Raw genomic sequence first — 12,278 nt, 5'->3', positions numbered from 1 at the left:
TTTAACTAAACTCAAAAATTCATATGCTTGTTTTGTTAAAATAGGTTTGCTGTTGAAGAAAAAAATCCAGAAGACATAATGTTGTTTTAGTTAAATAAAACAATTTAAATGTCTGTCTGGTGGTGTTCTCTTCCTAATGCAACATGGCAAGAAAATCCTCCAAATATTAATGATTAACCTGTTGAGTTGGAGATAGTTCACCTCCCAATGATTTCATAAATATCTGCTTGAATTACCTTTGGTAACTGAAATAACCAAACAATCATTCATTTTCTGATATAGCTGTAAAACTAATCTGAAAAGTTTTCAAAATAAATCACTTTAAAATGTATAGTGTGTACCTTCTAAAAATGAAACCTACATCTATCTCTGGGTTGTGAAGAAAATATATTAAGGTTATAACAACCAACAAGAATGCACTTTTATGTAGAAATCCATGATTAAATAGAGTCTTCCTGACTAGTGATTTAAATCAAATCCACCCTGAAATGAACGAAGTAAAGAAACAATATTTATGGTGCTGGTGGAAACTAAATTAGATTTTTCAAACTCCACTTCTAGTGAGCTTGATGCTGTCAGTTGCACATATAAGGAAATGTGGCTTTTTGTTTTAAATACGTTATCTCGGTTTTTCACTGTTCGTGTCATTGACATTATAAAGGTCGAATTTTCTCAAGTAGTAAAATCTTTTAAAATCACATTCTCTCAGTAAACCTAGCTGTCCTACAAAAACCCAATATCCTGTCCAGACTGTTATGTGAGCAGTATGGTTTTCCAGCCACACCTTAAGTAGCTGAAGATAAACTTAGAGTCCCAAAATAACATTGCTTAAATGTTTCTTGATTCTTTTTTAGATCATGGTATTTCTCACTTGATCCTCCCATCTACAACCCTGAACTCAAAACAGCTCAACTTTTTTTTTTCCTTTGCCTACAACCAATTCCATATTAAGTACTGCACTATACTACATAGGCAAACAGGGTTACAACTATAAATAAATTAGATATTAAGAGTCAGATTTTTAAAGGTATTTAAACACCTAAAAATCTGATTCTACGGGCCTAATTCTTCTACTGTTACTTAAATTGAGCGGTATCTTACCCATGAGTAGTCCCTTTGAAATCAAGGGGAATACCTCAAAAGTAAGACCCTAATCCTGCAAAGACTTGTGTATTTAAATTTAAACATGCAAGTAGTCCCACAGGGTTAACTGAGGCAGAAGTCTTTTGGAAAAAGTAGTGTGTGATCATGTAATTAAAGACTATCATAATCCACATAGGAGTTGAATTAAGATAGCACAGATAACTTTGAATCTGGCATTTCCAAACTTTCAAATGCTTGATCACATAAGTTAAAGCCCTCACTTAGGAAAGCATTCCTTTTCAGTAAAGTATCTAAACGTGTGCTTTAAGCACATACTTCAGTCCCTAAGACTTAAACATAATACTATTATTATTTAGCACTGCTACAATGATTTTCAGAGACACAAACAAGCATTTAACCTGAGGATCCTCAATACAACCCTACAAAGGGGTGAACATTATTTTTCACATATTACAGATCAGGAATCTGACCCAACTACTTTTTAAGATGGACTCGTTCTATTTCAATCTTTGTCATTAGCCTTCAAGGTAGTAGTATCATAAAAATGATCAGAAATGGCTGAAAATTGATTTCCAAATTGCATTATAAAAATCTTAGGTTGCTTGTAAATTAATGAATGAATGTGCTTTGTGTAGTTATAAAATTCAAATGTAAAAGTGTCTGCCACCTAAAAGCTGGAGAGACTCTGAAGCTTCTGGCTTTATCTGAAATTACAGGCTTTGTTGAAAAACACCACCTGAAGTTGTACTTGGGAGTTGTTTGCACCACATCAATTTTAGCCCAGTGTTCTTCTCATGTAAAGATGGACCTAAGCTCGTATGGATTTCAGTACTAGTAGCCGTGGAACGTCACAGACTAGTGGGATACATTTGTGTGCTAAAAACACGCTGGTTCAGAACAAGGTATTGTTTGTAACTATTGTCCGTCACATAATAAGGAGCTGTTTCCAAAGTGAACAAATAATGACAAGGCTCTGCGCTCAAATGAAAACTCTTCATTGTTTTAGAAATCTGTCTCTAGCCAATGTTGGTCTTTTGCACATTGGAGATCTCTTTTTTTAAAAAAAAAAAAAGTAATTCACTAGCGTGAGATTATTAGCCCAAGTAAATGAGCCTCCAGAAGAGAATATATTTCAGAACAACATTGGTGCTATAATACAACATGGAAACAGTTTATCTCTGTCTGTTTTAAGATTTTGTAGAGTATCAAAATGTGACGCTGATACCAGCTCTTGCTCAGGCTACAGGCATTAGCTAAGAACTAGCAAACCCATAGCTGGAGACCAGACCAGTTCACCTGTATGCTAGTTTTGCTCATAATAGGTATTAGTCTTAAAAGAATATTTAGTGTTTGGACTCTATGGGATGCTTGTAAGTTGCTGCATGTATTAATGTCACTTACAGCATGGAATACTGACATGACAAGAAAATATATAAGTTTTGCTTTATAACTTGAAAATGTTTGCTCTGAACTTGTGAACTTAGGCACAGGGATCATCCCACCGCCCATCCAGAAGGACTATGAAAATCAGATGGGCCATCAAGGAACATCACAATACAGAAGATTAGTTAAGGGCAGTGGCACCAGCAGCAGCAGTGCAGAAGTAAGGATGGCGTGGTATGGTATTGCCACCCTTACTTCTGCACTGCTGCTGGCAGTGCTGCCTTCAGAGCTGGGTGCCTGGCCAGTAGCTGCCACTTTCTGGCCACCCAGCTCTGACGGCAGCACAGAAGTAAAGGTGGCAATATCGTGACCCCCCACACACAATAACCTTGCAATCCGCCCCCAGGACTGCCTTTTGGGTCAGGACCCCCAGTTTGAGTAACACTGGTCTCCACTGTGAAATCTGTATAGTATAGGGTGAAAGTACACAAAAGACTAGATTTCACAGCAGAGACCAGATTTCACAATCCGTGATGCGTTTTTCACGGCCATGAATTTGGTAGGGCCCCACTTATACAGCATCAATGGTGTGCAATAGTACAGAATCCTCTTAAGGAGCCAGTCAATGCAATGCAATTTTATTGAAAATGAAGAGGGATCCATTCCATCTCCACATTAGTGACATTAATGCATGCAGCAACTTACAAGCATCCCATAGAGTCCCAACATTAAATATTTTTATAAGACTAACACACTATACACGAAGACACTATACATTTTAGCCAAAGGCTTTTCATGTATAATTTCAAACAAGTCTGCCACAGTTCTGAAGCTTGTCACAGATTCAGCTGTTAGTACTCAGTGAGGCGAACAGAATAATATTGCAATGAACTGGTTTGTGGAATTGTGGAATTTTTTTATTCTGCTAACCTCTTTCTAAGAGAATGAGTCAAACGAACTTACTTTTTAGTAGCCACTCTTTGGGCTCTGAATCCTTCATTTTCCAGAGCATTAGAAAAAGTTCAGGGCAAACCCCTGATAACCACGGGGCTAATGTGTATATACCATTGGCGTCTACTGGATGGAACTAGCATGGATTAACTGTGTCATAAGCACTAATACTGTTAACAATAAAAGTAGCCTCTCACTTCATTCAAATCATATGGACCCCAGTTCATTTTAGCAGGAAGATCTGAGTTATAAACCACTTGTCATGGTAAAGTACCAAATGGCCGTGATGTGCAGCATAATGATAATTATGATTTCCTAGGAGGCCATAGATTCATTGCAGTATGGTTCTAATGACATTCCAAATCCCAACAGAAAATTCATCCTCACGAATGCAGCATACGCCAAGCTAAAATTCAAGGACAAGTAGCACTAAGATATGCAGAGATGGTACTTTTAGCCTAGAGTGTTGCTGTTACATTGTTAGAGGCGTCTACTCTGTGAATATTGCCTGGGGATTGAAAATCAGGATGGACAAATTGGTTAGAAAAAAAGAAGAGCCGTGAATCTTATTACATACCCGATCTGAACCCAAACCATTTAGATTAAATTAAGTAAGGATCCACCTTCTTGCTATTCCTAATATTGATTCCATTACTTTCTTCTTCTCTGGGTATGTCTATGCTGCAGTTCAAACCTCATAGCTGACCCATGCCAGCTGACTTTTGCTCACAGGGACTGGGCTCAGAGGCTGTTTAACTGTGGTGTAGAAATTTGGGCTCAAGCTATAGCTCAGCTCTAGAACCCTGTGAGGTGGGAGGGTTCCAGAGCTCAGGTTGCAGCCCAAGCCTGAACACCTATATCACAATTAAACAGCCCCTAGCCAGAGCCCCTTAGTCAAAGTCAGCTGGCTTGGGCCAGCTGCAGGTTATTAATTGCTGTGTAGTTGACATACCTGTTGTGGCCTCTGGTAGGTTTCTAGCCTTATCTCACTTCTTGAGACACTCTAATATTCCCCAGCTCCTTCCTCCTCCTTGAGTCCCTCCCACAAACAAATGTTTCTTCTAATTGCAACCCCATACTACTTTTGAAGATGTTCAAGATTTTTACCCCCTTTCAGAATAAAGTTAAGGTCCTACTTTATATATAACAAGGTTCACCAAATTGACGTTCTCTATATGTAACAAGGTTCAACAAATATTTGTAGAGCTCTACCAAATTCACGGCCATGAAAAATGCTTAGTAAAGGGTAAAAGCACACAAAAGATGAGATTTCACAGGGGGAAGCCAGATTTCACGGTCTGTGACGCATTTTTCATGGCCGTGCATTTGGTAGGGTCTTACCTATATTACATAGATTTCACGAGGCAGACCAGCATTTCTCAAATTGGCAGTCCTGACACAAAAAGGAGTTGCAGTGGGGTCACAGTATTGCCACCTTTACTTGTGCGCTGCTGCCTTCAGAGCTGGGCAGCTGGAGAGTGGCAGCAGTTGGCCAGGCACCCAGCTCTGAAGGCAGCGCCATACCAGCAGCAGCGTAGAAGTAAGGGTGGCAAAACCATACCAGGCCATCCGTAATTCTGTGCTGCTGCTGCTGGCAGCAGCTCTACCTTCAGCCAGCAGCCATGCAGAAGTAAGGGTAGCAGTATCACAACGCACCCTACAATAACCTTGCAACCCTCCCGTCAACTCCTTTTTGGGTCAGGACCCCTACGATTACAACATTGTGAAATTTCAGATTTAAATAGCTGAAATCATGAAATCTACAATTTTTAAAATCCTATGATTGTGAAATTGACCAAAATGGACTGTGAATTTGGTAGGGCCCTATATATTTGTACTGTTGGCAGACATTTAAAGTATACCAGTATATATATAAAGAAGTGTGTGTATATATATAAAAAGAAACAACTTATCTATAACAGATAGGAAAACGTGACATAACTCTACTGGCAACGAATGGGTTGGAAACAGTTGTCAAGGATATAACATACATATAACATCCTTGACAACTGTTTCCAACCCATTCGTTGCCAGTAGAGTTATGTCACATTTTCTTGTCTGTTATAGATAAGTTGTTTCTTTTTAACAACCATGCTGGTAGCCTGTAGTTTCTGAAAATAGTTGGAACAGTTTGTAATAATGATAAACGTGGGCACTAGCCGTATTGTTAGAATTGTATTAGTTTATACTAGTGCGTGAAAATGGTTTCAAACACAAGCACAGTGTGGTCAGGGTCTCTCTCCAATACCATGTCTTTCAGCTGCTTGATTCAGAGTTCTGTCATGGATGTAGACTTCAACATATACTGTTGCTTGGTGTTAACCGATTGTGTGCCACTTAAGCCTATGTGACCTATGCCATTCACACAAGTTTCATTGTACTGTATTTTAATGTTTCTCAGAATGAAACTAAACAGCCTAACTTGACCATTTTAAAAGGGCTTTATGTACCATCTGTCTGACTGATTCTTCTCTCTGCCTGACAACAGGATGTTTATTTATTTCTCCATTAGTTAACTATACAATTTGTGGTTCTTTATTTTTAGGTTCAGATGGGTTTTCATGCTTCAGAAGTCTTTTTTTTAAATTGATTTTTCATTTTGTTGAACAAAAGTGAAAACGTAGACTTTTTCAACTGAAATTTTGTGTTTTCATTCTGTTACTGTTAGAAGCTAGGAATGGGCAACGGGATGGATCACTTGATGATGGGGCACCTGGCATTGGCCACTGTCAGAAGACAGGGTTCTGGGCTAGATGGACCTTTGGTCTGACCCAGTATGGCTGTTATTATGTTCTAGCATCCAAGATATTTCAGCCATGGTTTTGCAATCTCTTTTCTGATGTAAAAGCAAAGGCTCAGGAATATATAGGGCTATTTGTGCAGATTCTTCTTAATGGTGCCATGCTTTGTTTTCTAATTTGAGTTTGGTTATTTAATATCAATATTTTAATTTCACTCAAAGACCCCAATCAGGATCAGGGCCCCATTGTTCTTCATGCTGTGCTATTTTTTATTGATGACTTTAGTTTGAGAGAAGATATAAATCTAGGTCCTTGAGAATTTTTCAGTTTCACATCATCAGAATAGATTCAATTTATCTGCAAAGAGCTAGTCATGTTCATCTTACTCTGGCAACATTTTATTGAAGTCAAAGCAGTAAAGCTTTTCTACAAGAAATCAGATTATAGTCTTGATTCTGCAACACTTATTTATCTTCAATAGCATTTACTTCCATTAGCATTCCATGAACTTCAAAAGGACTGATTGCATAAATAAATAATATTGATTATAGGGGTATGTCCTAAATGCAGATTTAGCTTCAGTTATCTACATTCAAGTTACTCTTCTCAAGTTAGCCAGCTGGACTGAGAGCAGCCACGCTGAGAAATAACATTCAAGCTACTGTGTCCATACCGGCACTGCAGTAATTCATATGTGGCACTAAGATTTCTGGGGGCACATCCCATGGTTCTTTGCACTGCAGTATGCTGAGCTATTCTATGAATTCTTTCCTAGTGAATTGTGAGATAACTTGTCTGTCCTCTGGGCACATGCAGGAAACTATAGGAAGGCACTGGAGGATTAGCAGCACTCAAATGGAGCTAGCCTGAATCCACACTACAGAGTGATCATGTTAGCCACAGATCAATTGTGTTAACTCAAGCTTTAACCTATACCTCCTTCTGGGCTAGCCAACTTGAATTAAAAGTGCAGCTACACTGGAGTGTAGCACCTAACATGAGTCCCATCCACACACAAAACCCCTTAACTCAAGTTATGACTTAAGTTAACTTTGAAGTGAAGACAGGATGTAAGAGTTGCAGAATCAGATCCCATATTAACAAAAGGTTTTGTTCAAGCTAAGCTACAATGGTTGTGATGGATACAAAGTTTGACATTAAAAATTGTAACACAGATGACGGTTCTGCTGTATAACCCTGGTATTCAGTATATTCTTTCTCAGGTTTTCAGTTTATTAAGGAGTAATTCTTATGTTCCAGCTTGCTCTTTACATTCTATTGCAATTGTATATAAGTTGCATTTGCTATAACTTGATTTCTGTCTATTGCACCCTGACTTGAAAAATAGAATTTCCCCCATTGTCTTCCTCCACCCTCAAGCTTCAGAAGCAGTTGTGTTCAAATGCAGCTTCCCATGGAGGGATCATACAAACTGTATGCTCTCTCTATTGGAGACCTTGGTCAAGATTTAAAAAACTGGAGCCCCTGTTCAGAAAAGTGTTGACACATGTTACTTTATATTTCTGGAAATATCACTCTGACAATAACCTGTAGTCCCAGTGATAAAATAAAGTGTCTGAACAAAAAGTTATATTATTCAGTAAGTCTAACTAGGTGATCATAGTAGTGGTCCCCTATGGCCTTAAAAATCTACGAAACCAGGTGGCAGACAGTGCCTGATCATTCACAGACAGATTTAGCTGAACCACATACACACAAGATAAACAAGGAACTTTTATTTTTCTCATTGTAAACCTGTGATAAGATCTTTTTCTCTTCCGAAGAGGTACTACTGGTGCCATTGACTATACTGGTGCCATTAAGGTTTTGGAGGCTATAAAATATAGTCTGCTGCTGTTGTAATTATGATCTGTGACTGCTCCTACCTCAGCTCTCAAACTCTTTGTGCAGGTTAGCTGTGAGATTTCCAGTACCTGTTTTATTTTCTTCATTATAGTCCAAGCTGACAAGAACAAAGCTGAAGAGGAGGATTGAAGAGTTTGGATTAAGTTTGTTTTGATACAGTAGATGGGACACACTGTAAGTGTTTTGGAGGGGATTAAATCACAGCTCTCATGAGGATGAGCTGATTATCCACTATGACCCCCAAGTCTTTTTCAGAATCAGTGCTTCCCAGGATAGAGTCCCCCATCTGGTAAGAATGGCCTGAATTCTTTGTTCCTATATGTGTACGTGTACAGTTAGCCATATTAAAACTCATACTGTTTGCTTGCCCCAAGATTCCCAAGCAATCCAGATCATTCTGTATCAGTGACCTGTCCTCTTTGTTATTTGCTACTCCCTCTAATCTTTGTGTCATCTGTTAAGATTTTATAGTCTCTTCCAGGTCACTCATAAAAATGTTAAATATTGTAGGGCCAAGAACTAATCTCTGTGGAACCCCACTAGAAACACACCCCTTCTGTGATGATCCCTCCCCCCTCCCCCCTCCCCCCCATTTTACAATTACATTGAAACCTATCAGTCAGCCAGTTTTCAATCCATTTAATGTGTGCCAAGTTGATTTTTGTATTGTTCTAGTTTCTGAAATCAAACTGTTGTGTAGTACCAGGTCAAATTTCCATACAAATCCATTAACTGGATACGTAACAATTGGTGGTGGTTTTGTTTAATGGAAAGTGGGTCACTAGCTGAATATTTGTCTAAAATGGTTTAAAATAGATAACTGGAATTCTAGTGTGAGGCTATAGTGTAAATAAGGAGGACTGGGAATCGGAAAAAGAAGGGAAATTGCTCTGATTATCATAAATAATGAACTAAGGACAATTATAAGGATCAGAAATAGTAAATGGGCATGTGTTAGAAATGAGTAACTGGTTTGGGGCTACAATGGGGCAAAAGGGCCAAGCACACAGAGGAAGAGATAACAAGTGGAAATGTTCTGCTCCCCATACAGGTCTAGGGACGTAGAAAATAATGAGCTGGGAAGGGGATGAAGAAATGAGAATGGGGGTTGGGGGGAGTATAGCTAAATGTCATCAAGGAAATAATATAATTGAGGAAAGAGGACAATGATATAAGAAGTTATGACAAGAAACAATTGCTGAAAACTAAAAAGTTTAGATTGGACAAAAATAAAAGCATTCTTAGAGTAATTAGTCATTGGAATAGACTGCAAGTGCTCAAAGCCCTTTCCCTGGAGCTACGTAAAGCAGATAAGACAAGACATTATTGAAAATGTAGGGAATTGTCCTGCAAAATTCAATGTGTCAGACCAGATGAGCTAAGGATTTTCAGGCCTTAGACAGTATTATCCGTAAATCTAAAACAACAGAATACCTGCCCTAACGAATAGTCCTCCCTGCTTTTGGAAAAATTGTGTGTGTAATTCATTTCCAGTGGAGGCTGTGGTTTAGACAGGACTCAGGGTTGTTTAACACCATGTCATCTAACCCTGTGCTGAGAATAGCTTCCATTGTTTCTACGACCAGTGGAGATATGTACCAGTTGGTCTCAGTTTTAGCAATGTGGATACAGCTATAGAATCTCAGAGCAATTGGGAAATGTAGGCCCATATCTTATATAGGGTGAAATTAGGGTGACCAGATGTCCCGATTTTATAGGGACAGTCCTGATTTTGGGGTCTTTTTCTTATATAGGCCCTATTACCCCCGACCCCCGTCCCGATTTTTCACACTTGCTGTCTGGTCACCCTAGGTGAAATCCTGGCTTTAACAATTGTGGCTGTGCTGGGGGAGGGGAGTGGTGCCAGCTGCGTATCTGGCATGAAATTATCTGGCTGGCACAAGATAGGATGGGTGGGGGGTGAAACATTTCCAGGTATAACTAGGAGAAGGAGCATTGTCATCCTGCTAGCAGCCACTGATGTCCTCAGCATGCACATTAGCTAGTCATAGGCCTGGCCATGCCTCTTGGAACCATGATATACTATGCAAATAGGAACAGACTTCTGCCATGCTGCTTTCTTCCATACCTCACACATCTGTGCAGCGCAGAGCAGGATATGACCCAACCAAAATTATTATGGTCATCTCTAGTAATTATTATATAACTATAAAGTAAATACTATTCTTAATTTGCCCTTCTGTATCTCCTGTCATTGGAAAATTCCAAAGCCCTATAACAAATAACACCTCCCAAGATCTGTCTATGGTCCTGAGGAAGTGATACATTAGAGGCTTAAACAGGATCCTCAAAATATTTTAATTAATTTTAAATTACTTTTGCAACTGAAAGCCCCTCTTTCATTCCTCATGTTGCATGTTTTCCTTTTAATTTTGCTTTCCATTTTTCACTGTTGGGTAAAGTGCACAAATCTACATAACCAATAATAAACAACTGGCTCAATTATTAGTTAACAGATTTATATAAGCATTGTAATTCCATTAACAAGCTGGTCACTAAATGAAGCACTGACCTATTTCTCAGACATAATAGCTGATAAACCATAACTGGTGATCTATAAAAGCGGGAATGCGTTATGAAAAATTAACAGCTGTAACAGCAGAGCAAAGGATTAGTCTCCTTCCAGGCTTCCACCAATCAGAATGCATGGCTCACCATTATGTGCTTACTAATTATTTGTTAGCCACCAAACTTTGACTCAGATTAACTTTGCAGTACAGTGAAGCTGCTACGCTGATGGCTATGTGCACATCTCCCCCCCCAGGTTTACTGCTGAAGAATGCTATGCAGGTAATTTTATATGATTTACATCCGAGATGGTCCTGAATAAAAACCCTGGATCCAGACACTAAACTCAGGGAAGGATGGTTTTTAAATCTAGGACTATTTCTTATCCCTACAATAAGGAAAAACAAAACTGTGGATCCAAACACATTCTAATCTGAGGAGATCTGTGCTCAAAATACAAACTTCGTGACTTGAGCCCAGAGTAGGCCCATCACTGGAATTATAAAAGAGAGGATAGGTTTCAGAGTAGCAGCCGTGTTAGTCTGTATTCGCAAAAAGAAAAGGAGTACTTGTGGCACCTTAGAGACTAACAAATTTATTTGAGCATAAGCTATCGTGAGCTACAGCCCACTTCATTGGATGCATTCAGATGTCTTTCACATTCTGAAGTAGAACTATGCAGACATGTTTTATGCCTACAGCGATAGAACTCTGTTAGAGGGTAACACCCTGAAAACCTGATCTCTCTGTAGGAGGTTTGTGAAAACTTGCACTGTTTGTTTCAGCTTTATTTAACTTTGCTACTTTCATCTGTGTGTGTGTGTGTGTGTGTGTGTGTGTGTGTGTGTGTGTGTGTGTGTGTGTGTGTGTGTGTGTGTGTGTGTGTGTGTGGTTTGTTTGTTGTTTAATAGAGATCACGAAAGCTTATGCTCAAATAAATTGGTTAGTCTCTAAGGTGCCACTAGTACTCCTTTTCTTTTTGCGAATACAGACTAACACGGCTGTTACTCTGAAACCCATATTTAGTTATAGCCATTTTCACAAATAGCCATCTTTGCTGATGTTCAAACCAAATCCAGACAGGAAAAATTACCTTACATTTTGAAGCATTGTTCTCCAACACTCTTGACCTGGATTCCCTTCAGGGTTTTGCTGTCCAAGGTAAACTGTCAAATGTCTGCCTGTCTATTTTAAGGCTGTCTTGAGCCATCACCGCCATAGTATTCAAGCACTTTCCAGGCAAGCTGAATCTGCATGGTGAGTTTAGTCTTCCCCCTTTCCTGGTTAAAAGTGGACTAAAATGCTTAGCTAACTGTTGCCATGGGCAACCACTCATCCTGCTCTTTTAGCAATGGTTTAAAGCATTTAGAACCTGTTTTTTCAAAAGTGTGTAGGGTACTTCTGCATGTTCCACAACTTGTGCTTGTGCATCAGGGTGTGCGGGCAGAAGTCCATGGGCTCTTCTGAAAATCTGACCCTAGGAGGTCATCTATATAGCACACCAACAGTGAGAAATGTGGAGTCCTCCAAACAGATACAGAAACATCTTATTTTGTGCAAGGGCCTAACTATCTAGGTATTTATACCACGTTCATCAGCATGACATTGAATATAAAAGAACAGACATGACGTTATAGGCATAGCTCTTGAGAATGGCTAAGAGTGGCCAATCACGTAGGTGATTCAGTTGAATCAGAACTTGAA

This window comes from Chelonia mydas, chromosome 4 (assembly GCF_015237465.2).
Source record: "Chelonia mydas isolate rCheMyd1 chromosome 4, rCheMyd1.pri.v2, whole genome shotgun sequence".
NCBI lineage: Eukaryota > Metazoa > Chordata > Testudines > Cheloniidae > Chelonia > Chelonia mydas.
This window is presented reverse-complemented; position numbering follows the sequence as displayed.